At 33.6% G+C, this 22733-nt stretch overlaps 1 pseudogene; it reads left to right on the plus strand.

Moving 5' to 3' along the window:
• The first annotated feature begins 9765 nt into the window (after nt 1-9765).
• On the plus strand, nt 9766-10660 carry LOC137636430 (uncharacterized; annotated as a pseudogene).
• Nucleotides 10661-22733: the final 12073 nt, after the last annotated feature.

The raw sequence follows: 22733 nt of genomic DNA on the forward strand, positions 1-22733 counted from the left end.
TTGTTGGTGAGAGGGAATCTCCTTATCAGTATGAAAACCAATGCCTGTTGTCATACTGCAAACTGTCTGTTCTTACTTTTCATATCAAACCTTTTCTTCATTTTTCCTTGGCTAGTTTTCCTGATGTATTCTTCATCCATTTCATCTTGATCTTTCCCTTTTTCTACCAACATTTTAATCGGTTCTCTTACTTCTCGTCCAAACACCATTTCATTCGAGCTACATCCCATGTTTTCTTGATAAGCATTGCGTACCTCAAATTAAAGGTAGTCTGATGAAACTTCATACCCAAGGAGGGTTTACAACTGATAATATTATAATCTTAACTCAGAAAAGCAACTCTATCAAGTTTCTTCACCTTTCTCTCTCTCTCAAGTAGGTTCGAATATGTTCAGGAATTCCTCATAAATATGGTTCCAGCACTATCAGTTCTTCTAAATTAGCCATCTCTCTCACCTTGGCAGCCTCTATCCATCTCTTAAAACATCGTTGTACCTAATAAGCGTAATCCAGGAGAGTCATTTTCTCGTCCTTTCGCAAATTTCGAAATCGTTCATTATAATATTCAGGAGTTATCTGATACCCTTGCAGCACGCTACTCTTAATTTCTTGATACTCCTTCCTCTGGTCCTGAGACAAGGCAAGATATGCACTGCGCCCTTTTCCAATAAGGACACTCTTCAATAACACAGGCCATTTATCTTATGGCCATTCCATCGTCGACGCGATCGAAGAACTCGTCAGGAGCTTCTTCGGTGAATTTCGGGATCAACCTCTGCGCCTTCACCACATCAAACATGGGATCGTGCACAGCAGGAGTCACACCTGTCTGAGTTGACGACAACCTTGCACGGCATTCAACAGTTCCAATTCCCTTTTATGTCTTGCAATTTCTCTCTCTCTCTCTCTCTCTCTCTCTCTCTCTCTCTCTCTCTCTCTCTCTCTCTCTCTCTCTTCCCGTCTTGCAATTTCTCTTGCCCCATCTCTTGCATGTCTTGCAATTTCTCTTGCCTCTACTCTCTCTCTTTCTTCCCATTCCTCCCGTTCTGCCACCATCTTCAATCTAATCAAATTCTCTTCCACTGCAATTCGCCTGATCTCAGCCTCTACATTCATTACTGCTTTCATTCCTTCAGTTTGTGGGTCATCTGATACTCGCTTCGCTACAAATTCTGCTTCAGCCTTCTCACAAAGGGCGCGAGCTGCTGCAATATCTTCTGGCAACCTTCCTGAGTTTATCAATGCTTCTAAGGCTAGACACTTAATTTGGGTTTTAATCATTCCACTAGTTGAATGCCCACCATATGACATTTAAATAGTGAGCCACTGAGCTTTAGTTACATTAGCTTCTGACAATTCCTGAACAATTGGGTTTTTCTAAAAGTCCTGTACATTTAATTGAGCCATCTATACTTTACAAAAAATTATACCTATCCAAAAAAATATATCCTAACAATACCTGGAATCCTATCAAGACTTACCCGATCCTAGTGTCTGGGCACCAAAAAATATATACATTACTATTAATGAATTATGCAAATTCGCAGGCTTCAAACTCACCTGCTTTATTTTACATAATTCTGATACACACGAGAATACCTCTGAGCTCTGAGAATAATACATAACACCCCGATGTTAATATATATGAACACCAAATATCTAAAGGTCTTTTTACGTTACACTCAAAACAAATCTGGGTGATTACTTTATTTTTAAAGGGAACTATTCTTAAATCAACCTCTTACTTCAGTTACTGAGTTAATTATTGGTGATCGAAATAATACACACTTTACAAAGATATATATATTCTATTGAAATAACAATTCAAAATTAACACCTAAATAAATCCCTAGAAATTTAAATCTGAGCTACACCTTAGACTTAAGACCAAATGGCTCTTCAAGAATTTTACAATCACTTGTATCACTAGAAATTAATTTATGAAAATATCTTATTTTGACAATTAATGAAAAAAGTTGACACTTTAACACTATAGGAAATAAATCATTTACTCTTACGACCTTTGAACTCGCACAACGTGACCGAACGGTTAAACAGAAATAAATGCACTTCACTTTTTAGCCTAATCACACATGGCCAGTCACAAAAACCAATTAATTTTTACCATATAAACTGTACTTACCAATACACTGAAATAATATGAAGGAACGTGATAGGCATTCTCTATTAGCTTCTATAAAGGTCTTTGTCCACTAGAGTGCTAATGTTATGGTTTATCATTTCGAATTGACTAACCTCTGGAATTCCATAGTTTAGATACTATAAGCCTAAGGCATCCGACACAGAAAATAGCTCAGTGAGGAAAGGAAATAAGGAAATAGAAAAACTAAACAAAAGTAATGAAAAATTGAAATAACACATTTTAATAACATTGAAATAGAGATACATTCTATGCATGTTCACATGAACAAAGTCATCGATAGAGAAGAGAGCAAATTATTACAATGAGCGAAATTAATAAAAAACGGAAGGATATACAGTGTTAAGCCGGCCATACACGAAGAGGACTGACCGTACGGTTTGTCCTGCAGGACCTATTCTTTTAACCCTGAGATAGAGTAGGCCATGGTCTCGCTCCCGCAGATAAGCGGAGAACAGTGAAGTATCGTATTCACTTAGTTATTCTAACAGTTAATAACAAAGTTATGATGAAAATTTCAATAAAATGAGGGAAGTGAAACATCTGTAATAATTAGATAACTTTTTATTTAATAAAGAGCTACACAGGCTATGAATAACTAATGAAAGGAAACAGCAAGATTCCATGTAAATGTTTATTGAAATATAATAATAATTCATACTAGAAATTATAGTAGTGATCATGATAATGGTGATAATAATAATAATTATGGTAGTGATAAATACAAATAAAAGGAAAAATAGCTAGATTTATGTAAATTAATTTGTTAATGTTTCCAATATTCTTTTTTTACATTCTGTTTTGTTGAAAGTAAGTAATTCATTTTCTCTTCGGCAAAAATTATTCAAAAGAGAATTTGTTGCTGCCCATACAAGCATCCTCTCAGTTTTTTCTGTAATGTGACCTGCGTCACAAGTATCAATAAAAAATCCAGCATCATCATTAGCAATAGCTTTTAATGTCACTGCCAATGCCACCTTTCAGTGATTTTTAGATCTTAGAAAATTTTTCATTTCCGTGAGTTTTTAATAACCAAATAAGTATACATAATAATATTTACAGTACTTGTACTTGGATGTAGAAGGGAACCTCTGCTGACACCGTTTATTAAATTGTGGCTTTGGGGAAAATCTTCACCACTTACTGTAATGAGTTCCTTGCAAGACTTATAACCTAATCTCTTATCAACAGTGTAACAACAGTAACCCGCCAAGTATACAATTATTGGAAGAACTTCTTCACACTCAACAAAGTCTTTTTTTACAATATTTACATCTATATCCAACTTTTCCTGTACATTTTGTTTCATTTCATCCCGTTTAGTTTCATCAAACTGCGTTAATTTAACAGGTTTTCCATCCAAAGATAACTCTTGTTTAAGGAAGGAAATCATTCTTAGTTTTTTCTCGGACTCAAAAATCTGCCTTACAGATATATTATAATTACCACCTGACATTTGACGATATTTACTAAATCTTGCTTACAATTTATCCGTTTGAAATTTCCCTGGTAAGATATAATTATTTTTAATTCTGAAATGCAGTACTCTGTTATTCCAGTCATTGCTTGTGTTGTATGCTTTATGGCTGTGAATTTCTCTCTTGTAAGATTTCCTTTGCCTGTTTTAATATCATCCCGAACTTGCAGCCATAAGTCAAAGTTTTTGAGAAATTCATATTTTCTATCGCCATGTTCATTAGTTATAGTGGTGTGGCATACGGATCATTTAGTCTTTTACCCTTGAACTTTGACTTTACGTTCATTATCGTCCACCAAGTATGAATTACTTTAATATAATGAGCTACTTCAGCGGAAAATGGCGAGAAGTTTTCCATTCGAAATGATAAAAGTGCTTCAATAATATAATCATTGAAAATTTTCAGAACCAGATTAACGTTTTGCTTTTCAAGATTGGACGGCCATAAAGCTTTTTGTGTTAAACCATACAAATGTTTCAAAAGGGATTTTGCCTCTAACGAGTACAGCTTTTGCAAGGTAATTAATGGACCATAATATATTTCAATATCATTTTCATACTAATGGCCTGTACAAGAAAATTTTGGAAATCTCATTGTTTTCTCATTACTATATTTTGTCCAAACCAATTATTTCTGAGGCATTTAAGAATATAGACTTGTATGGAGAGGGTTTCGGTATACTATGGATAATTTAGGTGGATTAGCAAAAAATGACATCGCTTTACCATTGATAGCATTATTTTCTGTTATGACTACAAGGACTGTAAAACCGATGTTTTCTAAACCTACTATAACCTTCCTTATTATAGCATGCAATGTTTCAGCTTTAATACATTTTGTGGGTATGATGTTCAATGGATGGACAGAAGTCTTTTGAAACAAAAACCCTTTTCATTGTCGAAAAACTATAGGGAGGATTACATAACTACTATCTCTCAATAGTCTATACCCTTGAGGCGGGCAGTTATACAACAGTGATGAAAATACTACAAATTCAGAAGAATATTCAAGCCTTTTAAGTGCCATCATATGCAATTGCTCATATATGAATGTGATTGCTGAGAAAAATTTAGAGTCCTCATTACAAATGTTTCTCAATAATGAAATGACCAACTGTAATACAAGGATTACGTCAATAGAATCTTTTGAATTTTGCTCGTCTTAAGTTTATCCAATAATTGTTCTAGCTCGGTAACGTCATGGACCTGAGAAGGAACTTTAAAATCTCCTAACTTTTTAACTTCGACACCTTTAGCAAACACTTTGACTTAACAATCGGTATTTATAATCAATGATAAGAGTATATGATGTTCAGGGGGATCCAAAATTCTACAGTTGTTCACAGGAGCTTCTCGTTTTACAACTGCCCAGTATGATTTGCCTAAAAAGCCTATTTTTGACATGAGTTGTTCTATGTTTTTGAAAGATTTTTCTTCCTTGTGTAGATTACGGGTAGCAATACTCTCCGCCATTGCAATTTGTAAATGTCTTTCGTCAAGCCTCGCTCTCTTAGATTCTGGAGTTTCTCTTACGTGGGAAGCAGAGGAAAGATACGAAGGGCAATTCTGTAAGAGCGATGGTACGGCACCAGAACGTAAACGAGGTTTGGAAATTCTTGCAGTAACTTTCTCCCCAGTCTTTTCATCAAAATGTGAAGTTTCCCAAATGATGTCCCCTGACTGGAAATGCATCTCACACGCCTACAAAGAAATATATTGCATTTCAACAAATGTCCAGTTACATTATTCACGCTCAATTAAAAAAAAAAAAGTTTCATGCGTCTTTCATAACTGTAAAAACATAAGCTCAGCAAAAGATTTTGAAACACACACAAATATCACACAAACTTTGAACTTTCAGTAAACGAAACGCATTATTGATATAGTTCCTGTTTATTTTTAATGCAATAGTCAGTGTTTTCTTCACCGATATGACATAGCATTATGATTGTTTTTAGAGAAATTAGAATTCTTCGATAAACAAGATTCAGTTATTATGGGAGCAGGTCGTTTTACCGGAGAATAATTTAGGCAGCCACTCATTAGGGCATACGTCGTTAAGGCTGCAATTTTGAGAACCTGTGATGTGATTTTAATGTATACTGTAATTTATTTAATGAATGAATAGGGATCACGACCTAAACAACTCACGGAATAAACTACTCTGCCTAAAGTGATCACTATTTAAACAACTTGAAATCCAGTTAAATAGATCAAAAGCAATGCGTTAACATTGTTTTCGCTATGTATATACATTCGGTTATTCTGTAAGTTTCTTTTTTAATATTACAATGAAAACTAATGTCGCTAGAAACCCACTGTACGAAATTTGATTATTACTAAGGAAATAAATAGATGCTAGCATCAATATTCAGTCACTCATAGGTATGTACGTACATACACACACACACACGATAATATATATATATATATATATATATATATATATATATATATATATACATATATACACATACATATATATATATATATATATATATACACACACATATATATATATATATATATATATATATATATATATATATACATGAATACATTCATACAATATATATATATATATATATATATATATATATATATATATATATATATATATATATATTGTATGAATGTATTCCTGTATATATATATATATATATATATATATATATATATATATATATATATATATATATATATATATATATATATACAGGAATACATTCATACAATATATATATATATATATATATATATATATATATATATATATATATGTATATAAATATATATATATATATATATACATATACTGTATGTATGTATGCATGTATATATATATATATATATATATATATATATATATATATATATATATATATATATACTTAGCCTGCTGTGTGAGGTTGGTATGAACCCTTCTCTTTTGATAGCAAGGACCCATCTCCGCCGAAGCTCTTCATCATGTGGAAATGTGAAAGAATGCTTTTTTCAGTATTTTTATAGTTCCCACGACACCTTGGCACATTGCACTTATTCACCATTGCTGTTTTCACAATTATAACGAAAAATCACGCATTTACTTCGTCAGAGAAGTGTAGCACCTTTCCTCACCAAAGCACGACCTAAACTGACCCAAAGGCCGATAGCCGTGAAGACGATGGCCTCTTCGTGATGACGGGGATTAAGAAATCTGGGTGATCCACCAGGCCTCAATCTCTAGGTGGGCCGAACCCTTTATTTTCTTACCTAAATTTTTCTATATCTTGTCTTTAATTGAGGGTTGTTGTATACACATCATAGATGTTTTAACAAAATTTTATTAAAAAATTATTAAACCCAAGTAAAATGCAAACACATATAAGCTTATAGAGTATTAAATCTTATTCAATTTACAGTAGATAGTTACTGGGATAGATGCAAGAGGAATGGTGAAAAGAGAAAAAAACATTGGCCAAAGTTACATTTGTATTTAATACAATACTTCATTCATTTTGTTATCTTACACACTGTCATCGTACTCATTTTACCATCTTACTCATTTTATCAACTTACTCATTCTATCTCTTACTCATTTTATCAACTTACTCATTCTATCTCTTACTCATTTTGTCATCGTACTCATTTTATCAACTTACTCATTTTGTCACCTTACTCATTTTGTCATCTTACTCATTTCATTAACTTACTCATTTTGTCATCTTACTCATTTTGTCAACGTACTCATTCTATCATCTTATTCATATTGTCATCTTACTCATTTTGTCATCTTACTCATTTCATCAACTTACTCATTTTGTCATCTTACTCATTTTGTCATCGTACTCATTTTATCATCTTACTCATTTTGCCATCGTACTCATTTTATTATTTTCCTTTTTTGTCATCTTACTCATTTCATCATCTTACTCATTTTGTCATCTTACTCATTTTATCAACTTACTCATTTTGTCATCATACTCATTTTGTCATCATACTCATTTTGTCATCGTACTCATTTCATCAACTTACTCATTTTATCAACTTACTCATTTTGTCATCTTACTCATTTTATCAACTTACTCATTTTGTCATCTTACTCATTTTGTCAACGTACTCAATCTATCATCTTACTCATTTTGTCATCTTACTCGTTTCATCAACTTACTCATTTTGTCATCTTACTCATTTTGTCATCGTACTCATTTTATCTTCTTACTCATTTTGTCATCATACTCATTTTATCATTTTACTTATTTTGTCATCTTACTCATTTCATTGTCTTACTCATTTTGTCATCTTACTCATTTTATCAACTTACTCATTTTTCATTTTGTCATCTTACTCATTTTGTCATCGTACTCATTTTATCATCTTACTCATTTTATCAACTTACTCATTTTATCAACTTACTCATTTTGTCATCTTACTCATTTTGTCAACGTACTCAATCTATCATCTTACTCATTTTGTCATCGTACTCATTTCATCAACTTACTCATTTTGTCATCTTATTAATTTTGTCATCGTACTCATTTTATCATCTTACTCATTTTGCTATCGTACTCATTTTATCATTTTACTTATTTTGTCCTCTTACTCATTTCATCATCTTACTCATTTTGTCATCTTACTCATTTTATTAACTTCCTCATTTCGTCATCTTACTCATTTTGTCATCGTACTCATTCTATCATCTTACTCATTTTTTCATCTTACTCATTTTGTCATCGTACTCATTCTATCATCTTACTCATTTTGTCATCTTACTCATTTTATCAACTTACTCATTTTGTCACCTTACTCATTTTGTCATCTTACTCATTTCATCAACTTACTCATTTTGTCATCTTACTAATTTTGTCATCGTACTCATTTTATCTTCTTACTCATTTTGTCATCTTACTCTTTTTATCAACTTACTCATTTTGTCATCTTACTCATTTCATCATCTTACTCATTTTGTCATCTTACTCATTTTATCAACTTATTCATTTTGTCATCTTACTCATTTTGTCATCGTACTCATTTTATCTTCTTACTCATTTTGTCATCTTACTCTTTCTATCAACTTTCTCATTTTGTCATCTTACTCATTTTACCATACTCATTTTGTCATCTTACTCATTTTATCAACTTACTCATTTTGTCATTTTACTCATTTTGTCATCGTACTCATTTTATCTTCTTACTCGTTTTGTCATCTTACTCTTTTTATCAACTTACTCATTTTGTCATCTTACTCATTTTGTCATCGTACTCATTTTATCATCTTACTCATTTTGTCATCTTACTCATTTTATCATCTTACTCATTTTGTCATCTTACTCATTTTATCAACTTACTCATTTTGTCATCTTACTCATTTTGTTATCATACTCATTTTATCATCTTACTCATTTTGTCATCTTACTCATTTTATCAACTTACTCATTTTGTCATCTTACTCATTTTATCATCGTACTCATTTTATCATCTTACTCATTTTGTCATTGTACTCATTTTATCTTCTTACTCATTTTATCATCTTACTCATTTTATCAACTTGCTCATTTTGTCATCTTACTCATTTTGTCATCGTACTCATTTTATCATCGTACTCATCTTGTCATCTTACTCATTTTATCATTTTACTCATTTTGTCCTCTTACTCATTTTGTCATCGTACTCATTTTACCATCTTGCTCATTTTGTCATCTTACTCTTTTTATTAACTTACTCATTTTGTCATCTTACTCATTTTGTCATCTTATTTTTTTTATCAACTTGCTCATTTTATCATCTTACTCATTTTGTCATCGTACTTATTCTATCATCTTACTCATTTTGTCATCTTATTCGTTTTATCATCTTACTCATTTTGTCATATTACTCATTTTATCAACTTACTCATTTTGTCATCTTACTCATTTTGTCATCGTACTCATTTTGTCATCTTATTCATTTTATCATCTTATTCACTTTGTCATCTTACTCATTGTATCATCTTACTCATTTTGTCATCGTACTCATTTTATCATCGAATTCATTTTGTCATAGTACTCATATTATCATCTTACTCATTTTGTCATCGGTGCTATTATAGTATGCTATCTACCACCCCTTTCTCACTATAGTATGATACCTCTCATCATTTCATACATTATTATTACCTGAAGCTGTGCCTCCTTGTCATAAATGTGGATCTCTGATGCAGGAAAAAGAGAAGAGGAACAGAAAAGGAGAATTTGTGCCAATACTGAGATGTTCAAAAAAAGGGTGCCAAACTTATCGTTCGGTTCGGAAAGGAAATAAGTTTTTTCACTATAGTGATTTGAATGGGACGATAAACAGCAGACTGAATTTATGTGAAATTTTGGAATTGGTTTATTATTTTGTTTACGAGACCCCAATTAACACTACCACACAATTAACTGGGAAATCACCTAATACTGATTGGTTTAATATGTGTCGGGAAGTGTGTAGTGTGATGGTTTCATGTCAAACTAGAGGCAAAATGGTTGGCACTGAGGAAAACCCCATACAGATTGATGAGGCTCGATTTGCTGGTCGTCGTAAGTATAACCGTGGTCGATTGTTGGCTGGCGACCATCCTCCGAACTCTGAAGATTCTGATGCTGAACCTGTTAATTAGAAGAACCACGGCGCTCTCATCGATGGACCTTGGGTTTTTGGATTGCAAAATGGACTTGATTGCAGGTACTTTTACGTTGAAAGAAGAGCTAAGGAAACGTTGATCCCTATCATACAACGTGAGTGCCAATTTGGATCTGTAATCCATTCCGATGAATGGCCAGCATACATGTGCTTAAGGATTCTCGGGTATGAGCACAAAACCCTGAACCATCAACAGAATTATGTGGACCCAAATTCAGGCGCACATACTTAGTGCCAAGATTGACATACTGAAAAAGAAGAGAGGAGTACCCCATCAGCATTTACAATCCCATTTAGATCATTACTGTTGGAAAGTTCTGAGCAAAGACGACGATATATTTCCTGCTTTCTTGAATGATGTAAGATATGTTTACAAGCAGTAGTAGAATAAATTTTTGATTGAATTTTTTTCATAGATTATTTTCTTTAAATTTTGTAATATTTGATTTTCCATTTGAATAACATGTAACATTGTTGTATGATGAGCTTTGAATAATTTGTAATAAAAGTATCACTACGAACTGCTTATAATTATGCACCCATGTTGTCCTGCCAATAAATATTATTAAACTATCATTGAAGTCCAATGAGGATAACATATTGGTGGTAAGTAATCTGTTTGATAATCTTCATCAAACAGGAGGATTAACATTGACGGAAGATAACATACTTTGTGGTAGATACCATACTATAGTAGAAATTCGACGGTAGATAGCATACTATAATAGTACCTTTGTCATCTTACTCATTGTATCATCTTATTCATTTTGTCATCTTACTCATATCACGCTTTTCCCTCCTCTACTTTGCCTTATTTTGAAATAATATATGGATTCTGAGAAACGTTCGACATCTCACAAAAATGAAGCCCCTGGCAATGAAATGATTCCTAACTAACCTTATTGATTGTGGAACATTTGCAAACACACGGATGCCCTTATCAGAAGCAACAGGATTATAGTAAAACCCAAGTTAAAACCAATCTGTGGTGGCCGCTGAGACGATATCTGACCCAATGTATAGCTTACTCGTGTCAAAATAATTCTATCAAGATAAGGAAAAAAGAACACAGTACTTAGACACGACCCATCCAAACTGAGTGGAACTGATAAAGCGTAGCCGCTTCATGACAGACGTCCTTCCTTTTTTACTAATCTCACAGGATTAACCAGAGGTGGCTACGATTAACCAGAAGTTAAATTCTTTCTCTCTCTCTCTCTCTCTCTCTCTCTCTCTCTCTCTCTCTCTCTCTCTCTCTCTCTCTCTCTCTCTCTCTCTCTCTCTGCCAGTTTTATCCCATTGTCGTAATAAGACTGGCAGATGGTGAGTATGAAATCTTGGAGGTCACAAGGGTAAATTTATCAGGCAAAGATCAGTGAGCCATATTTAATCCCCAGAATGGTTGATCTTGAGGTATAAAATGGAGTGCTTAAGACTGCATAAGCTATCAAACTTAAACGATTGGAAATTTAACTAACTCGTGGAAACAGTAGCCTACACAGTGTGTACAAGTATTTCACAATGAAGATGAACAGCAACCCTTTTACTGATGTAACCAAAGCCTGTATCCGCACGTCTGAAGCCTCTAATGTTACTGAATTAATAGTTCATCGAATAAACGCAAAAAGAATGTGGAAAACCTCGATTTCAATATAGAACAAAGCATCACCCTCGTACTGTGACTGCTCTAGATGACTTGAATATGTTTAAAGAACAGTGTTAAACTTTTATGCACGAAAGGAAATCCCCACCTTTGAAAAAATACTGGTGGAAGGTGGAGAAAACATTGCATTCAATGTATGCAAAGAATCTCTGAAGAAAATCTACATAATATATATATATATATATATATATATATATATATATATATATATATATATATATATATAAACAGAGAGAGAGAGAGAGAGAGAGAGAGAGAGAGAGAGAGAGAGAGAGAGAGAGAGAGAGAGAGAGAGAGAGAGAGAATGAAGATTGAATTGACTTTTCCTTTAAGAAATCCTAATCTTATAAGCCGAAGGACCATTGATTGACGGATGTGACCCGAATTCCACAAGCACGGAAAGTGAAAGATAAGTACCTGACAAGGGCAGAACAATTAAAAAGATGTAAAAGGTCCTTCTTTTAATAACTCTTCCAAGTTCATTATAAGCGTTCTTTATGCTTAGATGCCAGTTTTCGAGTTATATAAATGTATATATATATATATATATATATATATATATATATATATATATATATATATATATATATATATATATATATATATATATATGTGTGTGTGTGTGTGTGTGTGTGTGTGTGTGTGTGTGTATGTATGAAACATGTTGATGTTATTCAGGTGATCTTGTTTCAGCAAGTACAGTTGTAAAGAAAGGGTAATGGAAAATAGGATACTTGTCCCTGTATGACTGTTAATCTCTTAATCTGCCATTATTGTTGTTTTCAAAGGTTTTCAACTTGTCTCTAAAGACAACTTCCTTCAAGGAAAAATTAACTAAGTGTTTACGCTCAGACACGATAACTTCTGCCAAAGAGCTCTTTTCAGCGATCATCACCGAATGGTTTGACTATAGTAAAAGGTTTATCAAATTTGTGTTTTGTTTCTTTATGTTTAGAGAAGGAATGAAACATAAGGTCTGCATTCCTATCATAATTGGAGTTGCATTTGTAAACTCACAATTCTTCGGCATACTTATGGCCAACGGAAGTTTTTTATATAAGTATAATATAAGAAAGTTATCGAATTTTTATATCAAAATCGTAAAACTGTATTATCGCTCTAGCTCACAAAAGCGAGTTGATACCTTCAGCTGTTACTGTTGACTATAATAAGGGAAGTAGGCACCAGGATACCTGGCTTTCACCCCAACTACGTCATGCGCAAACTATGTCAAAATTTGGCTCAAAGGTCAACAGACCTTGGGCGCTCTTGGCCTGTGAGAAATGCCCACACAGGCTACGGACTTACCTGCTGAGTTCAAGAGGATTGAGCACCCAGGATTAGGTCTACATGATTACGTTTTTGGTACTTGTTAACCAAATTTGGTACATTACGGGGTTTCAGGTACTAATGGTAACCTACATCTAATTATGAAAAGGCCAAATTTTGATATTTTTGCTTTCTTTATTTTTTACTCAATATAAATCTGACTTGAAATAATATGAATGAACATGATAGGCATTCTCTGTCGCTTCTATATGGTGGTGATTTTTCCGCTACGGTGTTAAGGTACTTATTTCTCTTGAAGTCATTATAGGATAACTTTTTCTGTTTATCCCTCTTAATCCGAGAGTCCAAATGTCTCCTGGGAGAAATATACTGAAAGGATTTTTTGGACTTTTATGGAGATTATCTCATGTTTAATTAGGCGTACTTGTTTTCGCGTTCATGCATAAAAATTTGAAAAGAATTGAGTTTTGAAGGCACAGAGAATGTGATATATATATATATATATATATATATATATATATATATATATATATATATATATATATATATATATATAGGCTAATAAAATTATCGGTAGCTACTTAATTTATCCTCTATCCATATTTTACACCATTTTTCCCCTGGAGAGAATCCATAACACTTAATCTGAATAGTTATGTTTTTCTTTCTTTCAGTATCTATTTATCATCAGAATACAAGATACTATTGCACGAATAATGCAGAACACTGTGTGGTTTTAAAGAAAAAATATATATGAGAAAAGCAAAGAAATCTAAAGAAATCATAACTTGGTGAATGAAATCTTAAAATAAATAGTAATGAAACGCAAAATATTACAAACTTGTGTGGGAAATGGATAGTGTGGCAGACGGAAATTTCAAATAATAATAAAAAAAGAATGAATAGAATTTACTTGACCGACAAGATTATAAGAAAATGTCAAGACATTTTAAGTGGTAATGACTGATTTTTTATCACTTTTAATGAAAAAAGATCATCGAATATGTGTAACATATGCAAAATTTAAAGATATAACAAATATAAACAGATAATTTCTCGAAAGTAATAATGTAAATTGCAAAAATTGTTTTGATTCAGTAATAGGTCAAATAATTGTGAAATGCAACCATTGTATTATTATAATATAAAAGTGCTCTGATAGGATGAGAGGACAGGCTATAGTAAAACCATTTTACGTTCGAACTTCAAGCTCATTTGCGGCTTTGCCGATTCTCCTTTATCCCGATACACGGTGCCACATCTTCACTGGATCAGTTCAGTGAGACCTTTGGTCAAATCCTATTAAATGCTTGCAGATTAGCGTCCGCATTCATTGTCTCGCACTATAGCCTTCCGTAAACATTTTGGAGAGTTTCCATCCTCGTGTTCTTCGCCCAGAAAAATAGCACACAATTTCTATCAGTTTTTTAAATGGGAAAAGGATAATGAAACTGTTAAAATTTTAATTGACAAAGCAATCAAACGTGTCACAGAGGCAACCAACATGTAAAAAACGACATTGTTTCAGATTTGCAAGGAAAATTGAGTCAACGCTGTTAAGCGCACTGATAACATTATGAAGGAAGACATGAAAAAGGACGTCTGTCCTAACGAATTAATTTAATTTTTTGTGATAAAACTAACTTCATCTGACGAAGAGTCACCATAACCATGTTTGATCACTGAATTGTCGTTGTATAAAACTTTTGTCGATTAATTAAATAAATTCTAAAACAACACAATCACCAATGTAAATATACTATATTAAACTTAGTTAATTGAATTCTTTTGTAAAGAATTCTGTGTTTTAATAATCAATCAGAATTGAGGAATGAATTTACTTGATATCAAAATTAAGATTATTTCTGTTAGTGTGATAATCTTTTATTAGCAATTTTGCTCTTTGTTATGTCTAAGGGTTTCAACATTGTTGTCACCACGTGGTTGAAAACAAAAATAGCGAAGGAAACAATTTAAAGAGAGTATCAAATTAAAAGATTATATTCTTAGACCGTTCAAATCCGGGTGAATGACTTATTAGCTGACCCTTTTCTCCTTTTCTTGGCTCGCCCATAGATTAAAGCGGTCAAGCCAGGTGTGCTTTCAAAATGACCCAAGAGAACTGGCAAGGCCGATAATTGCCTCGCTCCTAAAATAGTCGCGCCGGTGTAGCGATTTTGAATTAACCCCCTCGAAATCTTACCCCCCGGTAGTTTGAAACCGGTTTCAGGACACCGGGGGTTATTAAAATCCGGTTTCAAGCTACCCCCGGGGGTAATTTGAATCCGGTTTTAAGCTACCCCCCTTGGTTTCAAACTACCCTCTCGTTTTAGCGCAGTATCTCATCATTTATAGATATCAATCAATTGCTTGTAATTAGGGTCAACACAAAATTATTAGGTTACATGTACATACTGTACATGCACGGTTTCATCTACTGGTATAATTTATTGATGTTATGTCTTAATCGTTTATTCTTTTGCTCTTCCTTGCAATTATTATACTAGTGATAAAAGCACATTCGATGCAGCCATTATTTACGTGTTATTTTTTTTTTCCAAAACGAACTCAAGGCACATTCCGTGTGAAAATTTGCATGTTGTATAATAGAAGGTCTATAGATATACCTTGGTATAATACTAATGCACAAAGGTCAAGCGTTCCTTAATTCACCGGGATGACCACAAAGAGGACGAGAGTTACAATGACAATTTCTCGTCCTTGGGCCGCAAATCAAACGCCCTTTGTTTTGTTATCTGATTATCTTGTACGTGGTAGTAAGCCACTGATCTCTGATGTGTTGGTATGTATATAAAACTTGTAAGAATGGCTGCTGAGCTGAAATCGGACAACCTCGATATCATTGACTACGTAGTGAACGCCAAGTGTACCAACCGTGTTTCACACAATTGTACATAATTCCTTTTGTATATATTATGCTTGTATCTTCGCTCCTCCCTCGCACTAAAACGAACATGAAAATTCCTGTCTGGTTTTTCCTCTGTAATATTGTCTGTCTTGTGAACTTGTTATGTCCTGTTGCCTTGAGGTTTTGTATATAAGGAGAGTGTTCCACAATAATATAACTCAGGCGTTTCCAATCTGCCTTTGAGTTCACACCCTTACTCGGCGCCGTCACACAAGTATCCACAAGAGGCTTCGGAAAACTAAAAGCCAATCTTAGAAGATGATACTCGGTTAAATTTACGAAGGCCGAGGTGTATCTAAGGACAAAAACACACGGAGTCATATTTTCGACTTCGTAGTATACCTTCTCACCTCACTAAATTTTTGTAGTAATCTCCTTTGGGAATAGACCACCTATTATAAAAATTATCTTCTCTGAAGGCCACAGCCGAAATATTTCTTTGTTTTCTTTTGCAATATTGTCTCTTACAATAGTTATTTTATCATTTTTGTTGGCAGATCAATATGCTCGATATATTTTCTTGTTATCAATTTGTTTCTAACATTTCTCTAACGATACAACACCCATTTGCCTTCTTGTTATTTTCATATTTTATCTTTATATCCTTTCTTTATTTCCAGAGGGTTGAAGCTTGGCTAATAATAATAATAATAATAATAATAATAATAATAATAATAATAATAATAATAATAATAATAATAATACAGAAGAATGCAAACAATTTTAAAATGTAACTTTTATTTTGAAATTAGTCGATGGACATACACCAGAACGTCTTTATTGATATAGATGACAACGTCATAGTTTTTAATCGGTGTATTTTACGGTATTCGCCCAATTTTCTGTTCTCACCGAATGCAGTGCTTCTGTTAAAAGTGGGCCAACCCTTAAATCTATCATTTTAAAGTTTTTTTTTCCGCTACATAGGTCTTCACTTGTGCCCATATATGTTCAACTGAATTATACTGACAACAGTATGGAGGAAGACGAATAACCTTGTGACCATTTCCAACTGCAATTTAGCAATCACGTAAGCGTTATCAATATTCAGGGAGTATTCCTGGACCATTACCAAAAGTTGACATTTTAACAGTGTCTCTCGGTGAAACTCTTTTTGATGAGCCATTATATTTTTTTTTTTTTTTTTTTTTTTGTGCCTTGTTGTTTGATGTTGTTGGAGATTTATCTAATTTTGCTCTATGATAAGATGCGTTACCATTACAATTATGGAAGATGGGAATATATTCGTCAGCAACTGCTTACAGAGCCATTGTTCAAAATTACGTCACTGTACGACTGTGATAGTAGTTTTGCTTAAATTGGTTGTTTCTGCTATGCGAAAAAAAATTTGCTTTAGAAACACCAGTAACAGAACAATCTCTCGTGCTTGACAAGTAAATCCCCTACTGTTGCTCTGTATGGGGATGGGTGAACTTCCATTCTGACAAAAAAAAAAATGATGATGCTTTTGTGTGTCTCCCTTGATGGGCTATAATCTTTGAGGCATGTCTGTTATAGCGTTTGTAATTCTCTCTCTCTCTCTCTCTCTCTCTCTCTCTCTCTCTCTCTCTCTCTCTCTCTCTCTCTCTCTCTCTCTCTTCCTGCCAGTACCTGCCCGCAAGGGATACTTTCTGACGAAATCCGATTGATGAATATTCATCTCTGACCTGAAAAACTATATGGGGAAAGTGACAATTTATATCTCGCTTCTTTGTAGTACGACTGAATAATGTTACAAAAGTATAACAATTAGAAGTTGAGTTTTTATATAATTAAAGTTAAACATTTAAAGTAATTGTATTCATTATAACCCTCAAATGGCATCCTTTTCTCTTTATTTTCGAAACACAATGTCGGAAATATGGCAAAGTGTGTTTTTGTATTTAGGTATATCTCAATCTTCGTAAATTTGTGAGTATAGCGACAAAGTACACATCTCGTTGTGGATTTTTGTGTCAATTTCTCCAGACATTGCAGTGTGAAGCTCATACACCTGAAGCACATGAATCATTACATCATTACCCCTGGCCTTATATAAATTATTTTACCAGACCTCATGTCGTTTTACAGAAATTCATGTTGTTTTACCCAACATTATGTCATTTTAGCCAACCTCACGTCATTCAACCCAACATTTTGTTAAGTTACCCAACCTTATGCCGTTTTACCTTCACTCATTTCTTTTATCCACTTTCCCATTATGTCATTTAGACACCCTCATGTCCTTTTACTCAAATTTATGTCGTTTTACTTGACTGTACTATTTCTACCTAACCTCCTGTTTTTTTCCTGACATTGTTTCGTTTTACATAACCTTACATTGTTTTACCCCAAATATAGGTCACTTTACACGACTTTATATTGTTTTACACAAACTAATGTTGTAATTGACCTCATATTTTTTTACCCAACATTATGTCATTTTACCCAACCGTACATTGTTTAATTCAACATTTTCCCAGACATTATGCCATTTTACGAGCTCCCGGGTTGTTTTACCTGCCAGCTCTCTTTGTATATATCTATGTATATGGAGGGAACCCTCTGGCAGGGGTAAAAATTTGCAAAATCATAAAGGGTGAAACTGTCAGTCCTCAACATAGGGTAGGTGTGTTATGTTATAGGATACAGAGAGTAACACAAAGAAAAGTGAGAGTGCAACTCAAGATAAAGTGGTGGAGACTAAAAGATCAAGAAATGAGAGAAAAACTTGAGGAAGCAGTCCTGCACGGTATAAGATTACCAGACCATGTGAGCTTCTGGTGGGTAAGAAATGGCATAATGATATTGAGAACAGCTGAAGAATTATTTGGGAAAACATCAGGTAGAGGACCACCCAATAACAAAAAGAGCTAGTGGTGGAGCCCAGATATACAAGATGAAATAAAAAAGAAAATGTGAAGGAAGGATAGTGTATTAAATAACTCTGTGGAAAATGAAATAGCTTGGAAGATTACAAATAAAGAAGAAAAAAGTACTGTAGCTAGAGCAAAGGTAGAAGGATTGAATGGGTTGTGTGAGATGCTAGAAACATCAGAAGATCAGAAGATGATCTATACAACAGCAAACAGTTGAGATAGGACAACTCAAGATCTGAGACATATCAAGCAGACCAAGGACAGAAATGGAAGAGTGTTGTCAAGGGAAGAGTGCATAAGAGCAAGATGGAAAAAAAGGCGTATTGAGAAGTTATTAAGTGAAGAAAAACTCAAAAGAATATCAGAAAAGGGAAACCCCCGAGTAAGAGTAGTCTCAGATATCTCCAGAGAAGAAGTAAAAAGTAAACTTGATAAAAAGAAAAATGTTAAGCCTGTTGCACCTGATGGCATACCAGTTTAGATGTGGAAACTTTTGGGAAGAAGGTGTTGATATACTCTGGGACCTCTTTAAAAAAATCTACCATTGAGAAAAATATGCCGGACAGCTAGAGAAATAATATCATGGTCGCTGCTTATAAAGGAAAAGAGGATATACAGAACTCCTCAAATTATAGAGGGATAAAAGTGATATCCTATAGTATGAAGATCTATGAATGAATTAGAGATGGAAGAATAAGAAAGGAATCAGAAGTGAGGAACAAATTGGGTTTATGGCAGGAAAGTGTATAGTAAATGCAATTTTTGCAGTGAGACAAACAATGGGAAAATAGGCAGAAAGACAGAAGGAAGTACATCTGGTATTTATTGATTTGGAGAAGGTGTATGATCGGGTACCTAGACAACAAGCGTAGAGAGGTATGAGAGAGAAGAATGTTTCAGAAAAGTATCTAAAAATAGTCCAGGATATACAGTATATGTAGAAGTTAATGCTCAAGTAAAGAGCACTGTGGAAACAACAGGAGATGTTATTGTGAGGTTGGTTTACAGCAACGTTCTACTCTCAGTCCTTACATCTTTGATCTTGTGATGAATGTTATTACAGCAGGTGGTCGAGAGGAAGTCCTCTGGAGTATGTTGATTGCTGATGCTGTTGTGGTAGGCCTGACTAGAGAATGGGTGGAAGATGTTACGGTCAGCTATATCAAAACATGGATTACGTAAAATCTTCTTCAATGTCTTATTCCCTTAATAATTAATTTAGCATGAAAAATAGTAAAACAGTAACACTGAATGAAAATAATATTCATCAAATATAACAATAACTATGTTTAAAAATAATAGTATTTACAATATTCTATAAGATTCATAGAATACTCACAGTTCACCAAATTGATAATAATTTACAGAAATTCGTAAGATAATACAGGTCTCTACCAAGTGAGACACATGATGAGGAAGCTCAGTGCCAGATTTTGGTCAGCGGTAATTTTCTAGAGCAGTTTCAAATGTAAATCATGATGATCAGGAATACAGCCTATGATGATATACAATCTCTTAAAGTTTTCTTGCTTCCTTCTTAAAACTAACAGCGTTAATGAAATATGAAATGCGGTATCACGACAGGTGTCACAAATTGTCTCCACAAAAGCAGCCTTAATACACGTTGGCTGAATTGAGCCTCCCTTGTGAAATGCTTTGAGTCCTTTATAATAATAAGTAAAGCTGAACATGTTCCAACAAATTTCGAGAAGGATCTTCCAGTAATCTACATTGACATCTTTGAGTTACACATCATTACAATGTTTTTATCTGAACATATAATATTTCAAAATAAACTTTTCTCACTGGTCCTGTAACATAATATAGATAAATCTAATCTACATATAACAGAAGGGAAACTAGAGAATAGTTTTGCTTGTAAATGAAATTTGTAGGCACAGTTAAGCTACAAACGTGGTTGTAGATCATTTGTTACTACTAACACTTGGTCTTTGTAATTGAGATTCCTTTATTCAGCTTCAGGGCACAGGTCATAAGCCGATTAACTGAATATTCATTTCACTTCAAAATACCTTCCTTCAGTATGGACTTTAGTCATAACATCAAACAAACGTCCAAGAACGCACAGGGGAACAGCTTTGTGAGAATTATGAATTGTACAGTCTAAGGATGGATGCTTTGATAATAGAAAAAAAATTATTCAGAAGTTCGATTTTTTTAGATTTCCAAGAGACGATGATTATACAGTAGGAAGATGTATTTGGCCTACCATCGAATTGATAATGTCCATGCCAACAATGCACTCGTCAGTTCAGCACATTTTCTTCGCGAGCCCTGTGTATTAACGTCTGTTTTGTCTTTGATGAAAACTTTAACTGTAAAAGAGAGATTTGCAGTCATGTCATTTGATGAAATGTGCATCTCAAAAAAGTATAGTTATAAGGGAACGGACAGCCTATAAACCCTCTTAGAAAGGTTCAGGTAACAATGATTAGGGGCTTAATTGGTAAATGGAGACAATCCGTCTTTTACGATTTTCATAAATCTTACGTACATGAAATAATAAAAAGAATGATTTAGGAAGTAGAGAATATTGGGTAATCTGTGATTGCAATCGTGCATGATTTGGGGACAACCAATGTAATATTATGGAAGCACTTTGGGATATACCCAATAAACTGTCACAATAGGGAATTATTCTTATATACAGAGGCCCCACACATGATAGAATCAATAATAAATCACCTTATAACTAAACGGTTTTGCTTTGAAGATGGAACACTTCTAGATTATAAGATTCATCTAAACTTACAAAATATTGAACGTCAGCGATGTCAGCAGATGTCAAACAGCTGTGCTAAGTCTGTTAAATATTTAGGAGGGAGAGGACTACAAAAAAACAAAAAACTGGAAGGATAGGCCTACTGCAGAATTCATCTCAATGGTTAATGATTGGTTCGATATTATGAATTTATCTGATATGAGAGGAGACGTTAAATCACGGAAGTTACTTAGAAAACCAAAATATCTTTTGTATAAAGTCATTGATGTAATGACAAAATGTGAATGTGCAACGCTAGGTCAAGCAGTCTTTATAGTTTATAGTTTTTCTGTCACTCACTTAAGGGCATATATGAGATATTAGTCAGTAATTATAATGTTGCATATATATTGACTAGAGGACAAAATTAGGACGTATTAGAGCTTTTTTATTAATGTTATAGACAGATGAGTAGACCGCATGACCATCCCGGTGCTATAAACTATAGAAATCCAATGAGAAAGCTGCTTCTTGGAAAATTTGTGCCTTTATTGGTAGTCAAACAAACATAAATAAAGAGCAGGAAAGTATCAACTGTTTAACAAATTGGTTAGCATTAACGAATTAAACAACATGTGAAAAATTATAATGACCGTGACCTTGCAATAGAAATTTGCATGACCAGCCAAATATTCAAAAGATTTGGAATTAGATATAAAATGTGAAACGAATATTAGATCAAACTCAGGTGACGATATGGGTAATTTGACAACAGATCCTAGTAACACATAATCGTTACCTGATGTCATAGAAGAAGAAAGTTTGCGATATATTGGGGGCTACAGAGTGAAAACATTTTCGATGCAGTATCCGCTTTTATATCATAAAACGGCTGCCACTCAAAGTAACGAAAATTCCGGGGTTAAAATGATTAACAGATATCAACTGCATATCCCGTCTTAGACATTTTTCTCACACCTGTTTTGTGAGAGAG

The sequence above is a fragment of the Palaemon carinicauda genome, chromosome 3 (assembly GCF_036898095.1).
Source record: "Palaemon carinicauda isolate YSFRI2023 chromosome 3, ASM3689809v2, whole genome shotgun sequence".
NCBI classification, from domain to species: domain Eukaryota; kingdom Metazoa; phylum Arthropoda; class Malacostraca; order Decapoda; family Palaemonidae; genus Palaemon; species Palaemon carinicauda.